Source organism: Canis aureus, chromosome 4 (genome assembly GCF_053574225.1).
Source record: "Canis aureus isolate CA01 chromosome 4, VMU_Caureus_v.1.0, whole genome shotgun sequence".
NCBI classification, from domain to species: domain Eukaryota; kingdom Metazoa; phylum Chordata; class Mammalia; order Carnivora; family Canidae; genus Canis; species Canis aureus.
Window position 1 is genome coordinate 12,331,526 of NC_135614.1, and position 15,760 is coordinate 12,347,285.

The following is a 15,760-nucleotide window of genomic DNA, read 5'->3' on the forward strand; positions in this document are numbered from 1 at the left end:
GTCACCCTCTGTCAGAGATCCAGTCTGAATCTCAGCCTTTCACCACAACCAAATCAACAAGTACTCCATGGAGAAAAAGGGCTGTAGATCATGAGTGTCTGTTCCTACCTCAGTTTTTTAACTCCCCTTTCCTCTGTCTCTCCACACTATGAGATTGCAAAAAAATTACACTATAGTTTCAAAAGTTTAGTTCCTTAGCTTCCTGACTGGCACAGTTTAAGACTCTGGTACATACCTTGAGAAGAAAACCAGTTGCATGTGGAGGTCCCTTAGTCTCCAGTTCTGTCCCTCCAGCACTGTGAACGACAGAAAGGTCTGCTTGTTTCTCTGCCCTTCAGTATTGGCCTGCTGCCTGTGTTAAGCCCAAATTTTTACCTTCTAGTTTGTACTACAGAAGAATGGTTATAAATACTCAAGAGCTTACCTTTGAGAGTCTCATGGTTTCTGCAGCAATCTCATCCCTTTTCAATCATAATTTTTTTAAAAAAGCTTTATTTTTAAGTAATCTCTACTTAATCCCCAAGATCGAGAGTCACACATTCTACTCACTGAGCCAGCCAGACACCCCATCAATTATAATTTTTATATTTCAGTTCTTCTGATTCTCAGGACAAACCTATCTGGAAACAGAAATCCCTATTGCTTCTCTCTCTCTCTCTCTCTTTTTAATGTACTACTACTACAATCTCCTCTCTGTCCTCAGACTGCCTTCAAATCCATCATCCACAGACATGTCAAAGCATTCTATGTAATCCAAATCTGTTCTTGAAATGTGTAACTCCCCACAGCCTCAGTAGTGGTTTTGCAGAGGGGCAAGAGGACGAAAGAAGAGAGGTTATGGGTTAGCCTTTGGATCCTACACTTCTACTTCAAACAGTGAAGCTCATTATATCTGACTTGTATATCAGAGTCCTGTGGGTTCTCACATTTGTTCCCTTTGCTTAAATCATCAACTGGCAGAATAAAGTACTAAGTATTGTGATCTGACCTGTGTTGCACTTCCAGACTTATCTTCCACTGCCTGCCTCCATCTTGTTGCCAATTGCAGGATTTCCTTCTTTCTCATGGCTGAATAATATTCCATTGTGTACATATACACATCTTTATTCATTCATCCATTGATAGACATTTAGGCTTTTTCCACATCTTTGCTATTATGAATGATACTGCAATGAACGTGGGAGTTCAGATATTACTTGGAAATCTTGTTTTCATTTCCTTTGGATGAATACCCAAAAGTGAAATTGGTGGATCATAATAGTTCTATTTTTAATTTTAGGAGGAACCTCCATATTGTTTTCCATGATGGCTGACCAGTTTACATCCCCATCAACAATGGACAAGGATTTATTTTTCTCTCCATGCTTGCCAACATTTGTTACCTCTTTGTTTTCTGATGATAGCTATTCTAATAGGTATGAGGTGAAATCTCATTGTGATTTTGATCTCATTGTATTTCTTTGATGATTAGTGATGTTGAGCATCTTTTCATATACCAGTTGACCATTTTTATGTCTTCTTTGGAAAAATGTCTATTCAGTTCTTCTGCCCATTTTTAAAGTGGGTTGTTTGGTTTTTTTGCTATTGATTTGTATGATTTCCTTATATTTTTAAAATATTAATTCTTTATCCAATTTATGATTTACAAATACTTTTTCTTATTCCATAGTTTTCATTTCCATTTTTTAAACTGTTTCTTTTGATTAGCAGAAGCTTTTTAGTTTAATGTAGTCCCACTTATTTATTTTTGCTTTCATTGCTTGTGCTTTTGATGTCAAAAAACTATTGCTGAGACCAATGTCAAGAAACTTTTTATGTTTCTCTAGGAGTTTTTTTTTTTTTTTAATTTATTTATGATAGTCACAGAGAGAGAGAGAGAGAGAGAGAGAGAGAGAGGCAGAGACACAGGCAGAGGGAGAAGCAGGCTCCATGCACCGGGAGCCCGACGTGGGATTCGATCCCGGGTCTCCAGGATCGCGCCCTGGGCCAAGGGCAGGCGCTAAACCGCTGCGCCACCCAGGGATCCCCTTCTCTAGGAGTTTTATGGTTTAAGTTTTATGGTTAAGTCTGTAAATCCATGTTGAGTTAATTTTTGTGAGTAGTGTAAGATAGCGGTCCAATTTCATCCTTCTGTATATGATTATCCAGTTATCCTGGTACTATTTTTTGAAGAGACTATCACGTCCTCACTGAATATTCTTGAATCCCTTGTCAAATATCGATTGACTGTATATGCGAGAGTTCTTTTATGGGCCCTTGATACTGCTCCATTGGTCCATGTGTCTATATTTATGTCATTACCATACTGTTTTGATTGATATAGCTTTGTAGCATAGTTTGAAATCAGGAAGTGTAATGTCTCCAGCTTTGTTCTTTCTCAGGATTGCTTTGACTATTCAGGGTCCTTTGTGATTTCATAGGAATCTTAGGATTTTTTTTATTGTCTGTGAAAAATGCATTGGAATTTTGATAGGGGTTGCATTCAAAATATATTGGGGAGTATGAACATTTTTACAGTATTAATTTTCACAATCCATGAACACAGGATAGCTTTCTATTTATTTGTGTTATTTCATCAAAGTTCTATAGTTTTCAGTTTACAGATTTTCACTGCCTTGGTTAAATGTATTCCTGAGTATTTTAGTGTTTTTGATGCTATCATGAATGAGATTATTTTGTTTTTCAGATATTTTGTTGTTGGTGTATAGAAATGCAACTGATTTCTGTATGTTGATTTTGCAGCCTGCAACTTTAATTTGTTAACTAGTTCAATGGCTTTTTAAGGCTTTTTAGGATTTTCTATATTTAAATCATATAATCTGCAAAGATAATTCTACTTCTTCCTTTCCAATCTGAATGCCTTTTATTTCTTTTTCTTGCCTAATTGCTCTGTCTAGGACTCAAGTAATGTGTTGAATAAGAGTGATGAGAATGGGCATATTTGTCTTCTTCCTTTTATTAGAGGAAAAGCGTTCAATCTTTTTTTTTTTTTGGAAAGGTTTTATTTATTTATTCATGAGAGACATGGAGAGAGAGGCAGAGACATAGGCAGAGGGAGAAGCAGGCTCCACACAGGGAGCCCGATGTGGGACTCGATCCCAGGACCCTGGGATCACCTGAGCCAAAGGCAGATGCTCAACCACCGAGTCACTCAGGCATCCCAAAGCTTTCAATCTTTCACCATTGACTGTGTTTGTCATGCATGGCATTTATTATGTTGAGGTATATTCCTTATTTGCTCAGTTTGTTAATAGCTTTTATTCTGAAAGGATGTTGTATTTTGCCAAATGATTTTTCTGTATCAATTGAGATGATCATATGATTTTCATCTTTTATTCTATTAATATGGTGTAAAACATTATTGACTTACATATATTGAACTATCGTTTCATCCTAGGAATAAATCCCACTTGATTGTGGTATATTATCCTTTCAACATGCTGTTGAATTCAGTTTGCTAATATTTTGTTTAGGATTTTTTGCATCTATGTTCATCAGAGGTATTGGTCCATAGTTTTCTTTTCTTGTAGTTTCTTTATTTGGCTTTGGTACAAGGTAATGTTCTCTCTTCTTCAACTTTTGGAAGAGTTTCAGAAGGATCAGAAAAATTGGAGATAGATTGCTATTTATTCTTCAACTGTTTGGAAGAATTCACCAAGGAAACTCTCTAGGTCCAGGCTTTTCTTAGGTAGGGGATTTTTGATTACTGATTCAATCTCCTTATTATTGGTAGGTTTCAATTTTCTATTTCTTCATGTTTCAGTCTTGGCAGGTTGTGCATTTCTAGGAATTTATCTGCTTCTTTTAGCTTATCCAATTTATTGGTGTATGTTCATAGTAGTCTCATGTCCTTTGTAATTCTGTGGTTGCAGTTATAATGTCTCTTTTTTCATATCTGACTTTATTCATTTGAGTCTTCTCTTAGTCTAACTAAAAGTTTATTGATTTTGTTTATATTTTCAAAAAATCAGCTCTGGATTGACTCATTTATCATTTTATAGTGATATCATTTTATAATTTATCTCTTGTTATAGTTTTCTTTTTTTTTTAAATAAATTGTAAGTTTTTGCTTGTGGCTACTACTAGGCCTACATGAAACATCTTATAGATATAACATTCTATTTTATGCTGGTAACAACTTAATTTTTACATACAAAAATTCTGTCCTTTTACTTTCCTACCTTTTATGTTTTTGATATCATCATTACCTCTTTTTATATTGGTATTCATTAAAAATTATTATAGCTATAGTTATTTTTTATATTCTTATCCTTTACATTGGAGTTAAGTGGTTAACACATCTCCATATTATGGTATTAGGTATTCTGAATTTGACTATATATTTACCTTTACCATTGGATTGTATATTTTCAGGTTAATTGGTGTCTTATTATTTCTGCTTGAAGAACTAATTTCAGTATTTCTTTTTTAAATATTTATTTATTTATTCATGAGAGACACAGAGAAGCAGAGTCATAGGCACAGAGAGAAGCAGGCTCCCTATGGGGATCCTGATATGGGACTCAATCCCAGGACCCCAGGATCATGCTCTGAGCCAAAGGCAGATGCTCAACCGCTGAGCCATCCAGGCATCCCCATTTCAGTATTTCTTATAAGACAATTCTATTGGAATACTAAGTGAAATAAGTCAGTCAGAGAAAAGCAAATACCATATAATTTCACTCATATGTGGAATTTAAAAAACAAAACAAATGAGCAAAGGGGGAAAAAGATAGGCAAACCAAGAAATAGATTCCCAAATATAGGGAACAAACTGGTGGTTACCACAGGGGAAGTGTATGGGAAGGGAATAAAATAGGTGATTAGGATTAAGAAGTGCACTTGTGATGAGCACTGGGTATTGTATGAAAGTGTTGAATCACTGTATTGTACACACGAAACTAATATTATGCTCCTAACTGGAATTTAAATAAAATCTAAAGAAGAAGCAGAAGAAGAAGAAGGAGGAGAAGAAGAAGAAGAAGAAGAAGAAGAAGAAGAAGAAGAAGAAGAAGAAGAAGAAAAGAAAGAAAAAGAAAGAAAGAAGAAAGAAAGAAAAGAAAGAAAGAAAGAAAGAAAGAAAGAAAGAAAGAAAGAAAGAAAGAAAGAAAGAAAGAAAGGAGAAAGGCTATTCTATTAGGATAAACTCTCTCAGGTTTTGTTTTTCTGGGAAAGACTATTTCTCCATTTCTGAAGGACAGCTTTACCAGACAGTATTGTCAGTTGGTACGTTTTTTTCTTTCAGCACTTTTCCTAGCCTGCAAGATTTCTGCTAGAAATATGCTAATAGCTTTATTGTGGTGAGGAGGGTCCCTTGTGAGTTACAAGCTTCTTTTCTTTTTGTGCTTTTAAGATTCTCTACTTGCCTTTGATCTTTGACAGTTTTATTTACTGTGTTTGGGAGATAATCTTTTTAAGTTGAGTTTGGTGACCTATGAGCTTCATGAACTTGGATATCTAAATCTCTCACCAGATTTAGAAATTTCCTAGCAATTGATTCTTTCTTTCTTTTTAAATTTTTTGTTTATTTATTCATGAGAGACACAGAGAAAGTGATAGAGACATAGGCAGAAGGAGATGCAGGCTCCCTATGGGGAGCCTGATGCAGGACTCCGGGGTCACAACCTGAGCTAAAGGCAGACACTCAACCACTGAGCCACCCCGGTGCCCCCTCAGCAATTATTTCTTTAAGCTTTCTTCCCTGCTTCTTGACTCCTTTTGGAACTTCAGTAATTCTCAAATTGTTTGTTCATATGTTATCCCATCGATTATGTAGATTTTCTTAATTCTTTTTCATTGTTGTTGCTGTTGTTTTGTTCTCTGACTAAATAATCTCCAAGTTCTTGTCTTCTGACTTGGGTTCTTTCTTCTGCTTGTTCCATTATGATGTTGATGCTCTCTATAACATTTTTGCATTTCATTCATTGAATTCTTCAGCTCCAGAATTTGTTTTATTCTTTTATGATTTGTATCTCTTTATCAAGCTTCTCTTTTCATGTATTTTTTCCCTGATTCTGTTGAATTGTCTTTCTGTGCTGGTGTGTTTTGGTTTTGGTTTGGTTTGGGGGTTTTTATTGTAGCTCATTCAGGTTCCTTAAAACAGCTATTCTGAGTTCTTTACCAGATAAATTGCAGATCTCTAGGTTTTGGGCATCAGTTCCTGAAGGGTTTCACAGTTCCTGTGATCCTTTCATGGTATCATTTTCCTTGCTTTTTTATGTTCTTTGAAGTTTTGCATTGTGGTCTTGATAATCTGACAGACACCTCATCTAGCCTTTCCTAGCTGCCTTCAGGAGAGAAATAACTTCCATCAGCTCTGCTAGGGTTTCTGAGGTTTTCTCAGATCTTCTACACATCTGTTCCATTCTTCTTGCTCCCTCTTGTGGCAGAATTCTTAAGCTTATATACCTTCTCTTGATCCTGTAATGTACCAGGTTGAGTGCTGACAGCTTCCTTCTTGTTTTTCCAAAGGTGGCATTAAAGCTTTAATTTGTGATCTCTCTCTGGCCTACAGATTCCAGCTGGCTCTCTGTGAATGCTCACTAGCCATATGCCAAAGTTTGCTCTCACAGCTGTCATCAATGCACACAGGAAGCTGGATACAGGTTGTAGATATGTTTGCGTAGTGTGTGTATGTGTGTGTGGGGGGGAGGGGGGATGGCACTGAGGACTGAGGGTGTCCATGGGCCAGGTGAGAGGATCTGTGGATAAAGTGTCCCCTGCAGCTAGTTGGCTGGATTCTTGATGGAGTCCACAATAAAGTTAGTAAGATCCACATCTCTTTAATACCCTCTGAGAATCCTATCTGATTCTCCTTCAGTCTCTTCCCACTCTCCAGTCCTTATGTTTATGATTCAGCCCTCTGAACGGGCTGAGAGAAAAATGAGCTCCTTTCACAGTATTCTGCAGAGCTGGGGAAGTGAATTCCTCATCCATGTGCTCTCACTTTCCCTTGTTAACAGGAGAAATCATGGGCTCAAATATCTCTTGGCCTTAAGCTGTGCACTGTCTTAGGGGAGAGGTGAGGACTCTGTTCTTCCTTTTCCAATGTGTCGACACTCTTTTTTTTTTTGCTTCAATATTGTCCTGGAAAATTTCTGGAAACCTGGACTTCTACAATGGCTCTTTGGGCCTTGATTGTCTAAGAGTGTTTTGTAGGGACTCCTAGATGGTAGTTGAGAGGGGCTGGAGTGGATCACAGGCCACTGTAATGTCCACAGCTGAGACCAAGGTTGATATGCTTCTTACCAATCACACAGGTGGTAGAACTCCCAGGTCCCTTGGCAAATAGTGCTAGATCCCACAGCTCCCATCTAAGCACTTTTGTTCATGGATGGATGTCAAATTGTTGGTGGGGGGTGCACAGATGAGCTATGTCTTATTCAGCCATAATGCTGACATCACTCCACCCCCAGTATGTATCTTAATAATTGCATTTACCATGCTATATTATCAGTATCATTAACTGTGAGATCCTTGGCATTTCCCATTTTTGACTCCCCAGCACTTAGCACAGTGTCTGGTACACAAGAACTCAAATATTTATTGAATAAATAAATGATTGACATAAGCATCAGAAGATACTTGGAATTTTATTTTATTTTATTTTTTGATACTTGGAATTTTAAATGGCATGTTTATATTGGGAAGGCATCGATTTATATAAATGAAACCTAATAAAGACAAAAAATAGAAGTAAGTAGAAATAAGAAATAAATAATAGCATTGGTAGGTCTGTGTGCAATTAAAGAGAGAAAAATATTACATGGAGAAGGCAGATCTATTGAAGGTGAAACATTGGTCTGATAGTCTCTAAGAAATCAGTGTAAGTTTTTAACCAGCAGACTGATGTAATGAAAGCATTAGGAATATTTATTTACCAAGGATAGAATTTGAGTAGGGATAGTCTGTCATACTAGAATCCTCAAAATATTTCTTGGCTTCCATAGACTAAACTGGTCAATGAAATCCTGCTGGTGGTACTGAGAAATGCCTTTGGAGTGTGAGCTGTAGCAATGTGCTAGTTCAGAATCTCAGTCTCTTTCCTGGACTTAGCAATAGCTTCCTCACTCATCTCCTTCTTTACAGTTTTCTCACTCCCATCACTTTCTGTGCTCTTACCAAAGAGATGTTTCTAGAAACAGTGTTACCTGCCTAAAAAATGGCCTTTTGCTAACAAACTCCTTAGCATATTACACACAGCCCTTTACAACCTAATGCTGCCCATCTTTTTTAGATTTGTCTCATATCACTCATTTCCATATACATATATATGGAATATTTATATGTATATAAATACTATATATATAGCATATATATATATATATATATAGAGAGAGAGAGAGAGAGAGAGAGAGTACACCATGCTCTCAGGTTTATCTGTGACTTGCACATACTGTTTCCTTTTTCTGAAATGCACCTCCACCCTTCCCCACTTGAAAAAACAGTTCAAATGTCACCTGCTTTATGAAGCCATCCCCTCCTCCCCCAGGCAGATTTAAACAGATGGATTATGCCTTAGTCATCTTTGTATTTTTAGAAGTTATTGCAGTATCTAGCATAGTACTGGCTTCTACTAGGAACTAAATTTAAAATAATTTAAAGATGAATATCATTTATGTTTTGGTAACAATGTAAATCAAACAGATTTATATAAAGTAAAAAGTGACTACCATCTACACACTCTTGCAATACTCAGGTACAATCACCATTAAACCCAATTTTATGTGTATTATTTTACACACTTTTTATGCATTCACAGACATGTGAACATGTGTGTGTAGTTTTAAAAAATTCAAGCCTAATGTTTTTGAATGACTGACTGAATGAGTGAATAAAGGAACTTTTTAACAGTACTCATTAGTTAAAGAAGTAAAGAAAGAGTCTTTATGGGGATAGAAAAGTAACAATAGAATGTGAGCATTGAAAAATAAAACTACTACAATTTCAGGATTCATTTGTCTGTGTTGTCCTTACATACAATCAAATATAATTTCAAAGCTGCAAACTGTGGAGTCATAGGTGGATATTTATAACAAGATGCAACCAGAAAGATAATCCTTTCTATATATCTCGCTCTGAAGACCAGTTTTCATATCAGTACAATATAAAGAACTCCACATTGTAGGATTTTGAAACAGTTAGAGATAATGTATTAAAATGTCAAATACCAGGGATCCCTGGCTGGTGCAGCGGTTTGGCGCCTGCCTTTGGCCCAGGGCGCGATCCTGGAGACCCGGGATTGAATCCCACATCGGGCTCCTGGTGCATGGAGCCTGCTTCTCCCTCTGCCTATGTCTCTGCCTCTCTCTCTTTCTCTCTCTGTGACTATCATAAATAAATAAAAATTTTAAAAAAAGTCAAATACCAGAGGGGAGGAGAGTGGGGGATGGGTGAAATAGGTGATGGGAATTAAAGAGTGCCCTTGTGATGAGAACTGGGTGTTGTGTGGAAGTGTTGAATCACTGTGTTGTACCCTTGAAACTAATATAACACTGTATGTTAACTGGAATAAAATTTTTTTTAATTTTATTTATTTATTTATTTATTCATTAGAGACAGAGACACAGGCAGAGGGAGAAGCAGGCTCCATATAGGGAGCCCGACAGGGGACTCGATCCTGAGTCTCCAGGATCACACCTTGGGCTGAAGGTAGCGCTAAATCGCTGGGCCACCCAGGCTGCCCAATAAAAAAAAAATTTTTTTTAAAGATTTTGTTTATTTATTCATGAGAGACACAGAGAGAGGCAGAGGGAGAAGCAGGGAGCCTGATGTGGGACTTGATCTTGGGGCTCAAGATCACACCCTGAGCCGAAGGCAGACTTTCAACCGCTGAGACACCCAGGCGTCCCCAAAATAAAAATTTTAAAAAGATATAAATAGCCATGAAATAGAATGTTTGGCACATAATTGAGCAATAAATTATAATTTGAATCCATTAGGTGTTTTACAATAATACAAAGGCAAATACTGGAAAGTTATTTTGTTTATTAATAGGATTATTCTATCAATATAATCATTCTGGATTTCTTTCATTCTTTAATTCAGCTTTTGGGAATATTCAGCAATATGAATTTGGATTTTGTAATTTGCATAAAATTATAGCTATTCTTTTTGCTTGTCCTACCTACTGCTGACTCATAGAATTGGCTTTAAAATAGAAAGGCTATATTTATTTTACATAATGTTGCTACAGCAATGGCTAAAAATAACTTTGATTTGCTCTTAATAATTAAGACTGCATCTAGACTTTGTTCTAATTGAGAAATAATTCATAACTGGGTAACTGGGAATTGTTAACATGCAATAGATCTTTTTTCTAAATTTTCTCTCCCTTCTATCCTTTTGTTTACTATTTTATGGAAACTTCAAATGTGGTCATAATAGATCCTAAGTAATGAAAATGTTTTGGAGGAAAAAATTACATACATAGTTTTCTTTGTATGTAATTCATTAAAATATTGATATTTAGGAAAGATACACTAGGAGATATTCAGATTATAATTTTTTTTCCCCTCTTGCTGCAGTAAATTGTTATACTTTGGTAATTTTCATGTGTTGTTACTGTTTTCCTAATCAGAGTGTAACCTGTTTGGGACAGGAACAATGTCTTAATCCTTTTTGTGCCACTTTCAATACCTATTATAGTGCTATTTAGTTGATGATAAGTAAATTGTCTTTAAATGTGGTGTTTACAGTATAATCTTTTTCTTCAAAGGTTTTATTTATTTACGCATGAGAGACACAGAGGGAGGCAGAGACATAGGCAGAGGGAGAAGCAGGCTCTAGGACCCGGGGATTAAGACGTGAACAAAGGCAGATGCTCACCTACTGAGTCACCCAGGTGCCCCTCACATATAATCTTATTTCTAGAAATAAATTTTACTTATGAGTTCAGAATGCATCTATTCTGAGCCTATTCAGGTTAAACCTGAATTGTGCTAAACCTATTAGGTGATTGCTCTTATTTTAGTGAATTATTGTGCTAAACCTATTAGGTGATTGCTCTTATTTTAGTGAATTATTTATCCATTATAATTACAAAAGCAAGACTGCTTTCTTTAGGAATATGTTTTCTTTGAGTGACATCAGTGTATGTAACTCTGCTATATAGTAGGGAGTTATCTTGGTCTCTGACTGCTGCTGCTGTTTATTGGTGCTACCCTCACCTTTACCAGTGTACAAGTACCAATAAACCATTATCATTACTTTCATATGTATTTTCAAAAATTTTACATGGTTCCCATCTCCACACATTAACTGTCCCTTCTATTGGCAAATGATACTTCTAACAGGTGTTGCTATTTTCTATGGAACCAAATTACTATATAAATAATTTGTCTAGATACGAATCTTTTCACTATTTCTGTTTCTCTCTTCCTCCCTCCCTCCCTCTACCCATCTGTCATGCACAATATACTGTGCTAGATACTATTAGAGGATAGAAAAAAGCATAAGGCTTGGTCTTGTCTTCAAGAGCTTACCATTTATTGAGGAAAAAAAAATTGTGCATATAAAAAAGATTAAACACCAGAGCCGTATATGATATGTCACAAGTAAAAAATATAAGCTCATACACTATAGAAGATCCAAGAATATTTTGGGCTGGAATGGTAAGCTGTGTTGAATGAGTCTGAAGGATAGTCTGACATAATGGGGAAAGCATTAAGACAGTGAATTAGAAGACCAGGTTTTCACTTCTACAACTTACTAATTAGTGTAAACTTTTGTGTCTTGTGCTTTCTGAACTTAATTTTTCTCCTCTATAAATTGGAAACTATGATCATGATAAAGTTCTGTGTCTGCTTCTTCAATTTATGAATAATATAATCAAATAAAGTTATAAAAAATGTTCTGAAAACATTAAAGTATGATTCTAACCTAAGGGTGTTGTTTTAATTTTTCATCACCTACCATAGTTTTATGTTCAAACATCACTAATTTAACAGATTTTAGAAGTTCAATAGGAAGAGAGGAGCAGTGCTGGTATATAATATGTAGGTAGGTAATTTAATAAGGACAGGATATGACAAGGTAGTGATGGTCTGTGATGCAAATCTGACATTGGGGAAAATTCACACCATATCTGTAATTATTTAGAAGCTAATAATAATTTTCACAAATAATATAATTATAGCTATTATTTGTTGAGTCTACTATGTCTGTAAATGTACAAGGACTTCTTGTACATTTTCTAATCTTCACAATAAGAAAAGAGAAAGTAACAAGACCAGGATTAGATCTAATTTCTGAGTCTGTATTCTTATCAAGTAATTTCTGTAACTTTGGCACATATGCAAAATGCAATGGTAAACTCATTGCCAAATGAAGTGGTTTGATGTATTTATTAAATCAGAAAAAGAACTAAGTATTTAAATAAGAAATTATTTTTAAGCAAAGGTTAAGTGGGAAATGAAGCTATAGGGGATACAGAAAAGCCAGTTTGTGCAGGACTTGTATGCCATGTTTGAATATTTAAACCTTGATTCCGTAGATAATCAGGAGCCATTGACGGTTTCAAATACAGAAACGTGATCATTGCCTCCCTGGCATTGTAGCAGGATTTCTTTTCTTTTACTGCCCATAGTTCTCAGTCATGCTGCTTTGAAGAATGAAGAGGTTGACTAGACAAAAGTGGTGGGCAGCAAAGCAAAGTTTATTGAGCCATACTACAAAGCCCCTGAAGAGGGAGGAGGCTGGAGAGGGTTGCTGCTGGAGTTTTTAAGCCTAGGGGTTTTTATGGACTCATCAGCGGGCTGTTTTGATCTGATTAACCCTTGACACACCTGTCACCCAATGAAGTTTTTGTCATCTACCTATCACGTGGACAAAGGTGGAGGGCTCTTTCTAGGGTGGTGTAAAATCCTTTTAAGAGTTGTTTTCTCTTAAGGCAGGGGTGGGGGAGGGGTGGGGGAGGGGTGGAGGTGTCCCTCCCTACCATCCTTCTGACTCTCCCTCATTAGCTTAGAATCTATCTCAATAAACAAGTGAATGAATGAGATTTGTCTTTTGGAAAGACTGACTTGGTGGGTGACAGGGTGGAATATGGTTAGGAGAGAAGATGAAATTGGCAAAACTACCTTAAGAGTTTGGGAAAAGATGTCAGAGCATTAACCAGTGGTATACAAGAGCTGGATGGTATTGGCCTGGAGAACCAATTATATATATATATATAAACCTTATATATAAACCATATATGTATGTATGTATGTATAAATATAATACGAACATATTACTGGCCTGGACAAAAGCAACAGCAAATGGACTGGAGAAGAAGGAATACTTGCTAGAGTAGTTGATTGATGGGGGAGAAGTGTTGTCACCAGCTAGACCCCAAGACCTGAACTTTACTGTTTGCCTGCCTGCACCCACTCACCTTTGTCCACATTTTCCTTCCAATTTATCTCCTACCTCAGGCAAAAGACCCTAGGGCATAGCACCCTGAGAAGGAAACAGAAACTACTCCTTGATCTATGATAACAACTCTGGGCAGAGTTCAGCAGGCCTAGACCACCCAGACCAATTTGAGATTCACTCCTCTCACACCTGCTCAGTAGGCCATGGAGTGACCCATGGAATGACTGACGGTTACTTTTACCTCATTATAATACTAAAATCTCCACCAGAGGAGGACCACAAGCCTCATTTGAGCCTCATTTACATAACATACGGTTAAGGTATGTTTTCTTAAGGCGCATGTGCAACCTACCTTATCCCCACCTGTACAAACATTGACAAGGCTTCCCCATCTAAATATTCATCCTAACCCAAATAAAAGGAACCTGTTTAGCTTTGCTCAGAGAGTTATGGCTTTGAAATTTATTAACTATGATCTCCTTATTTGCTGCGAATAGTGTACTTAGTGTGACAACTACACTGGTGTAGTTTTTGTGACTCACCAGAGAGCAAACTCCCAGTTGTTCAGTTACAGTTGTGGAGGCCGAGAAAAATCAAGGCCATTCCACCTCAAATTTAGCATTAGCACAAGTACAGCCATCTTAGGTCCCTGGGAATAAGAGCTGAACTTTACAGGAAAAACTGCAGAAGGTCCTCAGCAGGGAATCCCATATAAGAAAGACAACAGAGCCCAAGCCCATGGCAGAAAGTCCCATATTAGAATGAGAACAGAGCTCAATGCCCTTGAAAGCCCCATATCAGAATGTAAACAGAACTTGAGAAATTTCTCCACCCCTTCTGAAAATCCCCTAAACCAGCCTATAAAAAACCCAGCTGTAACCTACTTCCGGATGTAAGTCCCTGCTCTGCTGTGTCGCGTATACTTGGACCCAAGCTCGAGCTTATAAATAAACCCCCGTGCGCTTGCATCGGTGTCGGCTCCTTGGTGGTTTCTCAGATTCACAATCTTGGGCACAACACAGTGGCAATGGGAGAGATTATAAAATGATTTATGAAATTATTAGCTTGGCTGATTGAAATGGGATACTGGTGTCTCTTCCCAGGAGGAGTTTGAAACAGGAGAAAGTGAATTCATTTCAGGGAAAATTGAAGTATCTGTGAGACATGATGGTAAAGATGTCCAGAAAATAGTGGTTGTACAGACTTGGAACTAAAATGAGGTCTGGATTCAATATAAAATATAGGAATCATGAGGGTATAACTAATAGTTGAAGTCATGAGAATAGATAAACTTTTAAAACAAAAAAGTAACAGAACCCTGGGAAAGGTTGTGGCAAGTCATGTTTCATAAAGTAAATATAAATAAATCATATGCCTTTTTGTTCAAAAAGAGTTTGGGTAAATAGGTAAGATTATAGTTTCTTTGCAAATGCTGCATTTGGAATAAAATAAAATTACACTGCAATGTAAATGAATGTTAAGGAATATTGGCATCTGGTGAAAACAAATAGATCAGATTTATAAGACCTATACAGCAAGATTTATCAAAATGCCACTTTATTTTTTAAACAGTTTATTTTAGTGATAGAGGTCGTATGAGCAAGAGAGGCAGAGAGAAAGACACTATGCTGAGTGTGGAGCCCAGCGGGAGAGCTGGTTCTTGTCTCATGGAGTCAAAGAATGAATCTCGCAGACACTGGAGAGTAGTAAGGTGATAGAAGTTTATTAAGTAAAGATACAGAGAAAGCTCTCAGAAGTGAGGGGGTCCCTACAGAGTTGCCACTGAGGGCTTGTAGGGTTGGTCTTTTATTGAAAGCCAACTAGGGAATCTAAATCCTCTTAACATCTATCTCTATTGATATCACCATTGAGTAAGGACTAGTGATAACATCTTTAATGGCTTACTTCCTTTTTAGGGTCCGGTATTTCTTTTTTGGTCACAAGTAGCTGTTATAACAAGACCCCACCTCTGGCACATGGGACAGGATGGTTTAGTCTATCTATCTCTGGTTTACTTTCAACTCCACATTTTTGGGATTTTTGTGAGCCTGATTCTGTGGCCCTCTACCTAGCCCCATCTGTCCCTAACTCGCAAATACGGGGCTTGATCCCACGACTTTGAGATCATGACCTGAACAGAAACCAAGAGTCAGTTGCTTAACCAATTGTGCCACCCAGGTGCCCCTCAAAATGACACTTTAAAACAACAAAAAGATTTTTTAAATATCCAAAAGAAGTTTAACTTATCAAACATCTGAAAGAACAAAAACATTCTAGAAAATATAGAGAAATGAATTATATTAGAATTCAGGTAAAATGTAACTATAAGGTAGTGTATCCTATACTTGCCTCTATCTTGGCAGTATGTTTTATTTCTTTGCTTCTCTCATTAGACTTTACTGGG

The 15,760-nt window shown here is 36.8% G+C and overlaps 1 long non-coding RNA gene across 8 annotated transcripts in view; it reads right to left on the reverse strand.

The window, feature by feature from the left end:
• Positions 1–15,760, reverse strand: part of LOC144312201 (uncharacterized) — a 73,783-nt gene that overhangs the window by 56,258 nt on the left and 1,765 nt on the right. For 7 of the 8 annotated variants that reach the window (XR_013377646.1, XR_013377649.1, XR_013377648.1 and 4 more), the window contains exon 2: positions 236–296. This is a non-coding gene — a long non-coding RNA (uncharacterized LOC144312201). Of the gene's footprint in view, positions 1–235; positions 297–14,912; positions 15,053–15,760 lie in introns of those variants that run through there. The other variant, XR_013377642.1, reaches the window with a different exon arrangement.